Here is a 15408-nt window from a genome sequence, read left to right on the forward strand (position 1 = left end):
ATTAAAAAAATGTCATAGTCAGGGTCAAAAATGTCATAATATAATATGGTGTCAAAAACAGTCAAAAAAATGTCATAGTATAGCAAGGCATGAACATGTCAGAGAATACTATGTTGTAAAAAATATATATAATTCAAAAAGGGATGCTGTGAAAGACGTTAAAAATAACATAGTATGTCATGACAAACACAATTATTTAAGTGAAAATAGTTTTAATAAAAAAATTTTTTAAAAAGTTTGAAATTTTCATTTAGCTGTATTTATTACATGCGTCATATTTACCTCTGTGAAATTTGAGAGATAATTATGTAGTAATTACAGTAGGTTGTTATTTTATATTGTTTCAGAGCCATTTCTAGTCATTACTGTGACTATAATAATAGAAAAAAAAACAGTAACAGTAAAACAGTAAAATATGTGATGCTGAGATGTATGATTAACACATGTTCTTGTCTCTGCAGGAGTAGATGACGGCAGCTGAAAACCTGAGGTGGATGAAAGAAAACAAAAATGTTACAACGCTGTTAATTAGATAACAGACCTCCACCATCTAACTGCTATAAACAGTGTTGGTTTCCTGTTGTTCAAGTGATTGTTTTTCTCTGTAGTCATGGGCACATTTTCCAAAGACTAAAATGTCTAACACCTGTGAGAACAGTCAACATCTTATGATACAATAATTTAATTATTAAACAAACAAATATGCTTAGTAGACATGTGCTCTTAACTACATTAACCCTAACCAGTTCTAATAAGTGTGTCCTTGTGGTCAAATGTCTGTGATAATCGTCGCTGTGATTTGTTAAATACTGGAATAAAATCATCAAATCAAGTGTCTTCCTAGACTTTTGAATTGCATTTCTCTGTTTTAAATCTGATGTTATACAAATCATTTTATTTTAAGAAAAATGACTCTAGTCTAATTAAAACTGATAAGTTACAGCAGCCTTAATTTGTTGCCATTTGTTCCAGACAAGAGGTTTTGAGGGTTTGAATTGTCAAACTGCAGCTGAGATAATGACAGTCAGACTGAAAAGAAGAAACACTGACCTTCTAGAAATGTCTTCACGTCTGTCTCTCTGTGATTTAATGGTTGAATCCTGTGGAGAAAAACAAGAAACATTAATATAAAGATGTGACTTTTAACACAACAAACTAAAAGCACACAGTTTCTGTCTGAACACAGATAGGTAAACAATACTAAGGAACCAGAGAGTGGAGTTGCTTGACACACAAAGACAGAAGAAGCTGCTCTGACTGGAGAACTGACTCCAGCAGCTCCTGATATTCACACAACAAAAGTGGATGGAAATTTGAACTAAATTTGGTTGATAGAAGACAAAATAAAGCAAAATGTCATTTTTCTCATGTGATGCTGCACTTAACAAGTTCTTAACATTTTTATGATTTACTGCACTAATGAGAAAGAGAGAGAGTGAATGAGACAGAGAGCAAAGAAACAGAGACAAAGGGAGAGAGACAAAGTGTGGGAGGGGGAGAACAAAAGCATGAAAGTGAGAGAGCAAGGAAGAAAAGAGGAGGAGGACACAGAGCGGGGGGCAGGAAAAGAGAAAGCATGAGAATTAGAAAGTAAGAAAAAAGAGAGAGGGAGAAAGAACAATGGAGAGGAAGGCAGAGAGAGACAGAGCTGTTTAAATGCTTCCATTTTCTTTGAAATTCATGGACAATGTAAATAGAGTTTAATGTCAGTGCTCCGTGTTGGACAGTTTATGTAAAACTGAATTACCTGGAGGTCTCTGTCCTGGTCTCAAAGAACTTCTTCAATGTACAAAGACACTCTATGTTTGTGGACAAAGTGGTGACACCTGGAGGAAATAAAAAGAGAAATATATTAAAAAAATAATGAAAATGATCAATACACTACTATCTATTCCTCATCACTACTACCTATTCCTCAACAGTTTAACCATAAAAAAACACAAATATTCAACATTACAGCTGAACTAGAATTTTTTTCAAGCTTGTATTTAACACAAAACAATAAGGTCTCAAGTCACAACAAACAATTCTCTAATCAGAAATGTATATAACAGGGAATTAGTGGATGGGTATGGACAGATTACTACCACAACGCTACAAAATGACAGAGGCAAAAAAACTGAGTCGCAAAATGGTCACAATGATATGCTTAACTGCCACACTGAAACACAAAATGACAAAGACACAGGACGATGCAAAAACAACCACTAAGAAGCTGACCATAAGTAGATGTAAAACAGGCAGCTATAGATGCAAATCAATGCAATCACACTACAAATAGACTCAAAACGATCACATCGAAATGATTATCAGCCATCAACTGACTTAAAAAGACCAAGACAGAGCACAAAACTGCAAAAAACCAGTAAAATGTCCGCAAAGTAATTGTAAAGACGTGTAAACGGAGTTGTAAACAGGCAAACATATTTCAAACGACCGCCAGGTAGAGACGCAAAATGATATAAAATGAACACAAATAGCCACAAACTGGTGACAACTACATGATAAACCACTATAAACTGAGTTAAAATGAACAGGGTGGAACACAAAATAACAAAGAGACACATAATCTTGGCAAAGTGAAAACAAATACAGACAGGTATTTACACAGACTGTCTAGGGAGAAAGAGTTTGTCGTGAGAGAATTAGTGAAGAGGAACCTCTTGCGAACCTGGGAATATTGTTCTAGCAGACTGTGAGTTTAATGCTAGAGATGATATAGGATTCTACTGTGCTTCACTACAGAGAGCTGCGTCCACTACTCATCAACACATTTTTTCAGACTGGGATAATCTTTCGTACACATACCTCTATAGTCTGTAAAGTGAGAGCTGCTATTTCCGTCCAGGTTGCGACAGCAGAACAAGCAGACCTGGAAAAAACAAGTGCAGCAGTTGGAAAAGGTGTTACACTCATAAAGAAACTAATAAAACAGAAATAAAAACTCTCTCTTCCAAAACTTAAACAGTGCAGGAGAACTCGACAACAAAACTAAACAGTATAAGCCTGACTTAACTGTAACAATAGATAATCTTGGCTCATACACTGTAGAGGGGCACGGAGTTATAATCTGGTTTTAAAGCCTGTATTTAATTTTAAACTGTGCCCAATCAAGTATCAAGTCACCACAAATTACTAATGACCAAAAAAGCCATATAGGGAATCATGTAAAATGACCACAAAGAGACAAAAGAGATCACAACCACATGCTAAACCGTCCCAAACCGACTTAAAATGATAGGAGGGAACAGAAGAGCCGTAGAATGTCTGCAAAGTGACTGCAGAGTTGCAAACACACTACCAAGAGATGACCACTGTGTTATCCACAGTAGGGCCCCACAACTAATGCCACAAATATGGCTGAAATATGATTAAAAGACAAGGTTAATGCTAACACAATAATCGGTTAGCTCGTTAGCCTTACCCTCGCGCAGCTAATGCTAGCGCACAACTCTACTAGGTAGCTGTTAGACTTACAAACGCCTAGCTAAAGCTAATGCTAACGCTGGCCGCTAATTTGTTAGCTTGGTAGCCTTACCTTCAGCGTCCAACCTCACTCGTGTTGACAAAAACAGCTCCAGCATCCTGACTTCTTCAGTAATGAAGTTCTTCACAGCGCTAACAAACCATCAGTTTTCCCCGTAGTTTGACTGTTTTTTCCGACCATTTCTCCACCGCTTGGCTGCTCTCCTCTCCGTCGTCGTTCGAGGCCAATGACGTCACACGCCAACCAACGTCGGTAGACGACACGCTGATTGGGCGGCTGATACTGCTCCGCCCATCTCACTTCTGATTGGTCGGAACAGCGGATGTTGTTTACTCAAAATGAAGACTGAGAAGCGCTCTGAGGTGCCAATCATAAGAAAGAAAACTTGTCCCACCCTTTCCGTAAACTGAAATTTAAATTGCAATTTGAACCTCTGCCTGTGTGAGACACATGATAATTCACAACAATTCTTCTAATTTAGTCCTAATGTATTGCTTACCAGGCTGCAGTAGGAACTTGTTCAGGTTTAAAATCACATCTTTACAGACATCACAAGGAGCGTCTGATTATATCTATATAACACACCATGTTGACTTTATAGTACTAAATGTGATTCACTGACATTCACAGTTTTATTCCCAACATAAGTGCATACCTGGGATCAGGACAAAGGTCAACTCCTGAATCCAAAACAACTTTGGGTTTGCTGGCTCTTTCGGTTGTGAAGAGGGACTGACGAATGGATGGGATGTCGTCCAAAAGAGAGCTTAGACTGTAGTAATATGCAACAATCTGCGCTCTCACACAATACTGAGATATCTGTGTGGAGAATCTGTGGAAATATCATCAGACATAGACATCATATCTACCTTTAACATGCTCTTATCTAGAGTGAGGAAATAAACTCTTATGAGACGGGTTGTGTATTGTCTTGTAACAAAAGGAATAGAGCTGTTTTTCATGCACGTACTTTTGAGAAAGTCGATTATGAGGCTCCTTTTGATCTTCACTGCTTCCTCCTGCAGAGTGAGAGAAATTAATTTTACTTCATGGGCAGCCGATCACATTTATCATCCTGCTCAGCCCCCTGGAAATCTACCACTGCATGCAACTCACTGGGGTTTTTATAAGACCCCCTACGGCCTGTTTCTTCTTCATAAATGAATTCAGCATCTCATCACGCAGACCCACTTTTTCCAGCTGGATGGACACAAAGGCTTCCATCAGCCTGGAGTAACAAACAATATTCTGTTTATTAAAGAGCCAGAAAAAAAGCGCTGTTAATCATCACCAGAGTAATTTGTTCATCAAGTGAAAATTACCTCTCCTTGGCAGTGGTGGAGTTCTTGTTGAGCCTTCGGAACATAAAGAGTTAGATTTTTCCTGCCGGTTGTCAGTGTCACCCCCGCGTTTGGAGTCAAATCTTGTTGCAGATTTTAAGACTTCTTCACTCTGAGAATTAATTGAAAAAACAAACTCAAATAACCTGCTATTTTGAAGAACTGTTTGTTTATGTTAAGCATGAACAAAAGCAGTGGTGGACAAAGTATTCAGATGCTTTACTTAAGTAAAAGTCCTGCATAAAATCTTACTGAAGTACAACATTTTCAGCAAGAATGTGCTTCAAGTATGAAAAGTAAAGTACTTGCTCTACAGAATAATTGCTTCTGTTAATGTTACACAATTATATTTTACATTATTAGACAATTAGTATAGTATAGTCAATAAAGTATAGTACAGCCTCAAAATGAAATTTGTGAAGCAGAATGAAGTTCTGCTTCACAATTATTATTATTTTTTTTTATTCTTTTGTGAAACATTAGATAGTTTTTTAAATGAAACTAGGTGAGATGTTTATAGAGGGACTGTCTCTTCTTGGTGGAGTTTCGAACTGGTCTGATCTCTGAAATACAACAATCTGGCTCCACTAGACACTTTTTGTGAGAGAGACTGAAGAGAGTCTTTAATCTTTAATAATGAGTAGGTTGACTGGTCAGCTCATCTGTCAATATCTTCTCACCTGTCCAACTTCTCACTGGTTGGACAATCACCGGTGTTACTTTAACAAATCAAACTTAAGCACAGTGAGTAAATGTACTTAGTTACTTACCATCACCTCAGCTGATGATGTCATACTTTCTGCCCAATAGCAAAGACAAGCCACTTTCACAGCACTTATCAAAGCGTTCTTCTGTGTAACCTGACAGGCCAGAGTCACCTGGAGGTTCTCAATACTCTGACTGTTCATAAGCTATGAGGAGATAAGAATAAAAAAAATCTGTTCATTGTTTTATTTTCTGGCTAATAAGCTCCAAAGCTTTAATTCAACATACATGAATAACTGCCTCCTCTGAGCTGAAGCTAAACCTCCCGATCTGGCTCTCGTCCAGTTCCTGGATGCTCAGAGGCAGGTGGGATGGCGTGAACCTGCAGCAGACAGTGCACTTTAATTCCCTTTGAAACATACTTCAGTGCTCTTGTAGAAAATCAGAAATAATGGAGCACATGAGGAGAGGCTGGGGCTGAGAGGTAAAAACATGCAGACAGTATTTCTGGATTGCCTGTGAGACAAACCCTCATATCTGTACGGCTTCTGATGATTAGCCACAGAACTCTTTAGGCTTTAATATATGGCTGACTTTGACAGGAAAACAGTGAGACAAAGTTATTTTTTAATCATTGATGTAGAAAGTGGTAAGAACTGAGACCAAAAGAGTTCAAGACATGTAGTGTGTTTATTTACCTGTCCACAGAAGTGTCATCCTCCAGTATCGCTGTGATAAAAACAGGCCTCTGCTCTGTTTGGTCTTTCTGCTCAGCAACTTCAAACTGCACCGGCCTCAGATACAGGTGGAACTCATCGAAGCCGAGCTCTGAGGCCACATTTCTGTACAACCTGGAAAGAATTACTAAGTTACAGCTTGACATGATACTGAACTTCATTAATTACTTAATGGATGTACAGTAATGTAACAAGAGACAAGATTTTTTGGCCACTTTAAGGAGTTCTTATGCATGTTGGCTTTACTTTTGAGCCAAAATGTAAATTTGATAAAAGTCTCTTAAAGGCTCTTTTGGTTTAATAAAGATTAAATTAAAATAAATAATAACTCTGTCAGATGTGCCGTCTCAGAGGCTGACTCCAGCAGGCGATGGCGGATGGTGACGAGCTCCAGCAGTTTTGGAGAAAGTTTCTCACTGCATACAACTGTTTCTTTTCTTCCCTGCTTCATGTCCTTCTCCTCTGTAAAGTTTACTAATGACAGCCCCACCTTTTGGACCAAAACTGGGTCCTGAAAAAACACATCTGAGAACAACTGGGGGTGGAGGAAAAGAAACAAGTAACAAGAGCTGAGTAAATCTGTCTCATTCCTTTTGTGTAAATATATTTGGAAAGAAAGGTAAACCTACATCCTTCTGTATCTGAGAGCTGTAGGAGGCCCCAGGTGAAGCCAGGTTGTTCCAGCTCTGCAGGGCCTGCTGCAGGAGTTTCTGCTGCAGGACGAGTTTGTCAAAGACACTCGTGGGCTCTGTGGCAGCTGACAGAGCTCTGTGTGAGCCCTGGATTAAACTGTGATACACTGCAGAGGCCAGGCAGAGAGACGGGTGAACCTCCAGGAGGAATACATTCATCAGTGCAGGGCTGCAGACAGGACACAAGCTGGGTGAATAGGTATTAAGATCCCAGAATAATCAGTGGGACACCAAATCAGGGGCAGCTGAACTTGGCCTGCTGCCTCCAAGTGAGACCACATGTTTGGGAATGTAGTTCAGAGGAAGACCATAGTCATGAGTGGAGCCTTTATGATCGTCTCTCCAGATACGTTGCAGGTACTGTCGCTGTTTTTCAATCTGAGACAGTCCAAAACCAAAAGATATTTTCAGTTCGTATCACATATGGACATGTACCAAATCTGTATATTTAAGATAATGGAACCAGTTGTGCTTGAAAAAATTACTACAAGTTAATCAATTATTAAAACAATCTAATATTTTTTTCAGTCAAATTGTTACCTTCTGTAATTCAAACAATAAAATTCATATATTTGCATCCACCCATAATTCCCCCTGCACCTGAACAGTGTTATGTTTGTTCACCTGATTATCCAGAATGTTCTTGATCAGCTGCTGGTGACTTCTCAGGCAGTCTATCTCAGCCCTGTAGGCCCTGAACAAAGTATATCCTGGTCCAGGTCCAGCCGTGGGCCGTACCGGTGCATGATGTCAGTGATAACTCGTGCCAGTGCAAATCTCTCCTCTGTCCCTGCTGCATGCTGGTAGACTTCATAGGTAACAGTTTAAGAGCTGGAGAAAACAAAGATCCACAAGGTTACAGCTCATACAGGTGCACTGCTTTTTATTTCATGAGGTTGGGTAGCTTTAAAAAGTGAAACAAGGAAGCAAAACACATAATCACACAGAAAGGTCCAGAGGACAGTGACACACAATACTGCTCTTCAATTATTCTGTACCTGTACTTTGTTCTCCAGAAACTCTGTCTCACATGTCCACAAGTCGAGAAGCACCGGCAACTCTGTCGACGTCCACCCCAGCCCAGGAGTGGACAGCTGCTGTTGAGGTTGAGGTGAAGGCTTCCTCAGCTTTTCCCATTTTCTCGGTCCTGTTTCTCTGGATGAAGTGTGAGCCGTACTAGAATGAAGCTCACTCTCCAGTTGTCCAGGTCCTTCAGAGCAGCGTCGTACACGATGTAAAACCCTCTCTGGTCCTGAGTGTGGGACGAAACCTTCCTCAGCGGCTGTAGAAATCATGAAGATTCTCCACCTCAGCAAACTCCATAAAATCTGAGCCAACAAACCTGGAATATAAAAAGTTCTATACTGTATTAATGCAAACAGGTGATATTATGAAGGTTGTGTATTTTTACACCCTCTTATCAAAGTTTTTTTTGTTCATACTCTATGATGACAGCTCTCTCTGTTTCAGAGAGTTTACATGTTGGTGTTTAGGTGACAGTTTTTGGCTCATAAGTTTTCTTGCAATTTTTTAAATGGTAGAGCAGTCGAGTTTGAATCTGAATATCTGTACCTTATAGTCGACAGGGGGTGTTGTGAGCATGCTGGAGTGAGCTCAGACCTCCTGCCTCTCCTCTTCCTCCTCTGGGCTGCATTCATCCAGCCTGTTTCCTCCGCTGTCCTGCACAGCTCTCCTTCCTCCAGCTGCAGACCTGCCAGGTCAAAGGTTAAAGTCCTCTCCACAGAGCGCAGGTAGTTCAGCATCCCAAGAGACGCACGCTGCAGACAGGAGCAACAAAGATCAATACTAAGCATCTGCAGGAGTGAGAACATTCAAGGACAAATGATCGAGCACTAAATATGATATTTATGTTGTTTGCTTCACCTGGAGTTCTCTGAGTTTGAGATGACGCAGGTAAATCAGAGACAGGTAAGCTCCTCTGGTTACGATGGGATCTGAGGCTCCTTCCTCTGAACTGTCATCCAGACTCAGAAGCTGCAGGCTGTCCTCAAAAGAGTAGCTATGTTTTATACCAGATTTATGTGTTTTATGTTTCCAAGGTGAATAAAACATGTCTGGAACCCACTAAAACAGCAAAGTTGTTCATTTATGTTTTGATTTGTACGAACTTGAACTTATAAATCTCAGTGTAGTACAATCTCAACATTTTTTTATTAATCAATTGATTTCAAAAAGCAATGTCAAAAGCTTATTTCAAGCTCCCAAAGACCAAGGTAACATTTTGAGAAAACCCAAAAAGATAAATACAAGAGCATAAAATGTTGAAAACCTTCACATCAGAAGCAGAAACCAGTTCATGTTTCTCATTTTTATTTTATCATCATATTGTTGCAATCTTCTTTGCATAGATAATACACACCTTTCGTTTGCTGACCTCGGACTCTTCAAACTCCTTCTGTCGTTGCTCCCTCTGTCTCTGGATGTGGATGAATGACTCTGTGTTTCCTAACAAGACAAAATGTCACATTTAATATTTTGGCAGTGCAGGAGGAAAACAAAGACATTGTTCCCATCTCTCCGAGCAGAAAACTGGATGATGCATGCCTGAGTTGAACTTGCAGCGTTGTAAATACTCGTCCAGATCTCGGAGATCTTTTGTCGCTTTGTCTTACTGCTGTGTGAGACAGATGAGGTCGGAGAGGAGTGAGAATCACCAACATGAGCAGCGTGGTCTTTAAGAGCCGCTGCGACATGGAGAAGATCAGGGACCTGATCAGATACACAAAGTGTGAGATAACTGGGCAACTGATACATAGCTAAAGTCATGTAAAACTATTGTGCAGATGATAATTATATGTCGCAGCAGTTACACAGACTTTAAAGGAGACATGATGTTCATGACATGTTCACCTGAAGAAAGCTGCAGTGCATCCTCAGCAGCTCGTCCACAGATTTTTTTTCCTTCAGCTTTGTAATGAGCTTCTGCTGCCATGGATCCCGCCTGGGTTTCACCTGAAAAAACAAAATCCAATCAGTCATTACCTACTGCCCTGCAAAAGAAAAATCATCCTTACACATAAAAAACTGGCTGCACACACAAAGGGGTGCTATTAAAGCCTGAAAAATGAAGAAGAGTGGTTGAGAAAGTACTTTGATAACAGGGTGGATTAAGGAGTGGTGTGTGAGAAATAATGATTATCATCCATGGAGTGAAAAGGGGAGATTTGCTGCATGAACAGGCACCACGTGCCCACCTTTAAATATAATTATAGGATGTAGTATTATTGAATTAAGTACATGGTGTGACAGTTTGACCTGGGCTTTATCAGTTATCCTCTCAAACCTGAATGAAAGGGATCCAGTTGGCCTCCTTCCTCAGAGCCATGCTCGCGCTCTTCCTCCCCCACTGGCTCTCTTTGACCTCTGTGCCATCGTACTGAGGAAATGTTTTCATCTGCTCCTGTTGTCTGAAGATTGATCTGAACTCCCTCCACACCTGGAGAGACAGAGACTCAGTTTCAAACATAGCTGATGAACAACTTTAACTTTAAAAACCTGGATTGTGTTTGTGTGTCATGTTTGTTAGTCTATCAAACCACATCACCATGCTGAACAACTCCATCTCATCTGCAGTGGTCCTGAGCTTCCTAGTGTCATATGACAGATGGAAGTAGGTGATTAATGACTGCAGCTCAGGTAGAAACTCCTCCAGGTGAGCAGAGTGCAGGGGAACATTTTCTGCTTGTCCTGAAACTCCTGCAGTCGAATGTAAACAGATTAAAACAGTAGTATGAAGAGATGCATTTAACCAGTTTGTTTTAGTACAGCTATATTTGTGGTAAACTGTTAATACCATTAATAATGGTTTCTCTTATTTTTGCCCTGCTAGTAAGAAGCCCACAGATCTAATACTTTGATACAGAGAAAGATTACTTGTAAAATTTAGTCTCAATATTCATTTCTACTGATTATGGTCACTAGAGCACCCACTGACCTTTTGCTTAATGCCAATTTTAGGTAAAGATTTACCCTGACAGCTGTTTTAGCCAAAGGAAAAACAACAAAACAAAACACTCTGATTTCTTTGACATTTTCTGTCAATAATCGTGGTCTTCAGGTGGACCTTAGCAAGAGCAGCTAACAACATAATCTCACTATGAGGTCCAATGATTATCTGTTCTGGGACTCATTATCCAGTCATCTGATATCTTGATATCTCTGAAATTTGCAGAGCTCATTCTTGCTCCACAGGGGATAAACCCTTTACATTAAATCACCTCCAGTGTCAGTATTTCAATAGATGTTTACATCAGTGTTGGTTTGGTTCTCACCATCAGCAGGTTGAGTCTGATGTAAAGTTTTCTCCTCCTTTTCTTTATCTTTCCTTTCACAGGCTGGTATATAGTGCAGCACCTGTTAAAAAAGTTTAAGCTTAATTAAACACCAAACACCTTGGATATCATAAACAGCTACTTTAAACTGTCTGTGATTTTTACCCTGAGGAAGTTGTGGATGGTCTGAACAGAGTGCAGATGACAGACCAGCCACCGGAGGGTAAATGACCACATCGTCCTGGAGTGAGCAGGTTAGTGGAGGTTTCCTCGACCGGTCAGGATCTTCTCTCTGCTCGCCGACAGCCTGCGAGATCTCTGGACAGCATCCTCGTACTCACTCGTCAGATATGACACCTGATCCTGAGACAAGACAAATCTGATGTGAAAATGACAAAGCTGAAACATCATGTAGAAAAAAAGCAGAATCATCTCTTATTCATGTAAATAAATCAGCTAAGAAAGCTTCATATATATACATTTCAGTGATTTCTTCTATTCCAAAAGGGTTTTTTTTACGATGTTTTTCATCAGCAGTAGATATGAAAACTTATTTTTGCAATTAGCTTCTTTTTTTCAGGATAATAATCATATTCATAGAAGCAACACACAAAAGAAAAATCTTGCTTTGCTGTGTTTTATTTTAAATTAATAGATTTTACTTCCAGTGTTAAGAATTTTAAGAGCCAAAAAAGTGTATTGCTTCTGTTTTTATATGTTTGTTTGTATACTAAGTCATACTACGTCTGTATGGCCCAGTATGACTTGTATGTAAAAATGTATGTTTTTCAAGGCTATGTTTTTTTTGTCTCACTGCCTTTGTTACACTTCCTAACTCTCCACATAAAAATATGAACACGTCTGCAGTAGCAGAAAATGAGATGTGACACAAACCAATGCAGTTACACATTTAAGAATGATGACTCTCCAGAAGAAATCTTCCTGAGTCTTCATGTGTCATTTCTGAAGTGCTAGCAAAATGAGACTAAGGTTGTCTTTTCATGTCGTCACCTTGGTAATGAGGATAAAGCTTCTCAATGACACTGGGTGTGGCGGCAAAATCTCCTCCATCTCAGCATGAGCAGATATTTGATCTGAGCCAAGTGATATGATCTGTCCGTATAAAACTGTGGACAAACGACAAAAAAGGAAATAAGTTTAAATTACTTTCCTCTCGTATCTTTTGTTACCATTCTGTTCGACTGTGTATCAGTTCTTTTTTAAATTAACTTTTATGTGCAGGAGTGTTTTCACTGTCTTCACCTGGTGCAGGAGAGGAGGCAGACTGTCAGGTGTGTACTCCAGACTCAAACAACTCTCCAGCTCTCTCTGCATCACATCAGCCTGAGACTGAACCGGCAAAGCTTCAGCCACCTGCAGCCAGGAGAAGTTAGATTAGATTACTGGTAAATTAGAAAAAAAAAATCAAGTCCAGGTTGATTTTTAAACTTACACATCATCCAGAGGCTCTGTTTTTTTTCATGGCCTAGAAATCGACAAATTAATTTTCTTTATCCCCCAGACTCTCCTTGATAAAAATAAAAGATGGATTTTTGGTCTCACCTGAAGCCCTCTCCTCAGCGCATGTTCCCTCTCCACACGGAAGAAGGAAATATCTTTTGGAGATGGAACAGAGCTGAAACAAAACTTGAAATTCATAAAAAGCTCTTTGCCAAAACACTTGCTCTGGTATGACGAATAGCTTATAGTGGCCAATGTTAACTAAACATAGCTAGATATTGTTCTTTTTTTAATTACTGCATCAGTTCTCTGATTCTGACTCTTATCTACTAGTAATGTTTTAATATTTACTCTCATCCCAGATTGTAAGTTGTGGCCACTTTGTTCAGCACAAGTTTTATGATCTCTTTTTAAACGAATCTACAGGAATTATGATGGTCTACTTTGGCACAGACATATAAAAATATTATGCTCATTATAAGTAAATTGTATCTTAAACGCTTTCAATTACATCTACTCTTTCTAACCCATGGAAAAATCCAGAATCTGAGTATGACACTTTTATAAACACTTTTTGTTTATAAGAACAACTGTCACAAGATGTCTCCTACGTCACTGAAAAGTCTCAGTCAGCGTACTGGAGGTTTTATTTTCATGTCAATTCATGTATTGGACCTGACTGGCCTCCAAACCAGTCGTGCTTCTACATACATGTCTTAAAAACAGATTTAAGGTGAGCACAGAGAAACTAGAGAAGTAAGTTTTAAAACAAAGACTAAAGAATTATCTACAGCTGTTATCTGACACACGACTGTGTATAAAATAATCACAACACCTGTATGATTTTGGAGATGCCAGCTCTGAGTGGAAATCCATTCTCCTCTATTTCTGCCCTGAGTGCTGAGAGTTGCTGCGACAGCTCTGCCTCCACCTGCTCCACTCTGACAGAGGAGGAGACTCTGTACACGTCGCACATGGCAGACCTTCTTCTCGTTCAGGATCAACACATTTAGAAACTGGAAAAAGGTTCAAACATTTAGTAAAATACACCTTGTTTGGTCCTGCTAAATCTCTGCCTCCATGTCTGCTTGTTGTGGTGTATCCATGGAGACAAACAGGTTTCCTCTCCCATTTCCTCTCCCTCATCTGGACTCTGACAGTGACTGTATTTGACCTGTAGAGGGCTCTAATGTTACACTGGAGTCCTCCTGTTGTCAGGATAATATGATGTCAGTGCTGCTGGGCTTTTCAGATACTTCCCACTGCAACCATAATTTGTAATATACAGTGCATGAATGATAAATTATGCTCGGTGCAGCAGTTGTTGTTGGGCAGCACATACCTCAGCAATCACAGCTCCTGCATTCAAAAACCTTGAATCTTGAGCAGGTCCATTCCTCTTGGATACAGTGTGTGATTGGTTCTTAGCTCATGATGTGATTATCCAATAGCAAATCACCTCCACAGTGCCTGCAGAGTCAAGTCTGCAGCTGTGCAATTCCTCTAGGGACTGAAATGAAAAAAAAAAAAAAACACACACAAGGTATATCAAAAACTCAGGCAGATATTCAGTGGTTCTTTAAGCTTTATTTACATGCACCATCTCTGATACAACCAAGATAGGAAATGGAATTACAACTGACAATGTCAACTTGATGTCTCTTTTTTTGTAGGAGCAATAGGAAGAAATGGAGAATGGATATTGGCAGTGAGTGTTACTCAAAATTAATGTAGAAAAAAATGAAGCTTCAAGTCAGTTTTTTGTATTTTGACGATGAAATCGTTCATGTGAAGCTACAAAAATTATATCTGGAAGCACATTTGTGCAGAATTTATTATTCTTGAATCAGAAATTAAGCCAAAGGGATTAGATATTTCTGTCACATTAATGTCAGTTAACTGTATGGGTATGTGACATAAAGATTTTCTCAATAACTCTAATAGAGGACACAATTTTGTTGATTCATTCGTCGTCTGTACCGATCAATACCCAGCTGAGGTGGTCAAAATGCAGGCTGGGTTTAACTGACCATTAAAACAAAAGTGCTTTTACAGCTCTATCCCACTAAACATGGGGTACAACATGCAGACTCGCAATTAGAGAGAATTAAATAAATAAAACAAATGCAAATGTCATTTAAAATGATCAAGTTAAATTTAGCAAGGAGACAAAAATTCTCACAAAAAACTAACCTTAAAAAAAATCCATCCTGCTGTTCCTACAAAAACTGTGCTGATGTTGATTTTCTTTTTTTTTTTTATTTTGTCCCTACACCACTGGTTCCTAATATTTATACACTGTATATCCTCTTATTTCCACTTATTTAAATGCAGAAATATTTTGGCAATATTTAAAATACTGTGGTTGTTTCTTTCTCAAATGGCAAAAAATGGCTCTAAGATACTATACAACCTCCTCTTACAGGGTTGGAAACAATATTTTCCCCAGCACCTGCTGTAGTGCTGATAACAAAGGAGAGGCTACTAATGACGCTCCATCTGCAGCCACTCCCTGCTATCTTCTTATTTATAGCACCAAGATCTCCTTCAAATTAACAAACACCAAAATATTGTAGTAGAGTGCTGTGGAGTGTGGTTATTTGAATCCAAATAGTCCTAAGTGTTTGCTAATGTAAATGGTGTCAACTAGAGCTAAATCATGTCCTTAGTTCTGTCCTAAACTCTGTATACTGA

General features: G+C 39.2%; 1 long non-coding RNA gene and 2 pseudogenes across 1 annotated transcript; all 3 read right to left on the reverse strand.

The window, feature by feature from the left end:
• Window positions 1–264: 264 nt before the first annotated feature.
• On the reverse strand, window positions 265–3181 carry LOC108902028 (uncharacterized). Its single transcript, XR_001963993.2, has 4 exons — window positions 2809–3181; window positions 1748–1826; window positions 1051–1100; window positions 265–485 (listed from the first exon to the last, which is right to left on the reverse strand). It is a non-coding gene; the product is annotated as an uncharacterized LOC108902028 (long non-coding RNA).
• Window positions 3182–3610: 429 nt separating this feature from the next.
• On the reverse strand, window positions 3611–8256 carry LOC108902029 (uncharacterized; annotated as a pseudogene).
• A 1046-nt stretch (window positions 8257–9302) lies between these two features.
• LOC108902027 (putative uncharacterized protein C6orf183) lies at window positions 9303–13806 on the reverse strand (annotated as a pseudogene).
• Between the last annotated feature and the right edge of the window lie 1602 nt (window positions 13807–15408).

Source organism: Lates calcarifer, unplaced genomic scaffold, assembly GCF_001640805.2.
Source record: "Lates calcarifer isolate ASB-BC8 unplaced genomic scaffold, TLL_Latcal_v3 _unitig_4683_quiver_2956, whole genome shotgun sequence".
In the NCBI taxonomy this organism is placed as follows: Eukaryota; Metazoa; Chordata; class Actinopteri; family Centropomidae; genus Lates; species Lates calcarifer.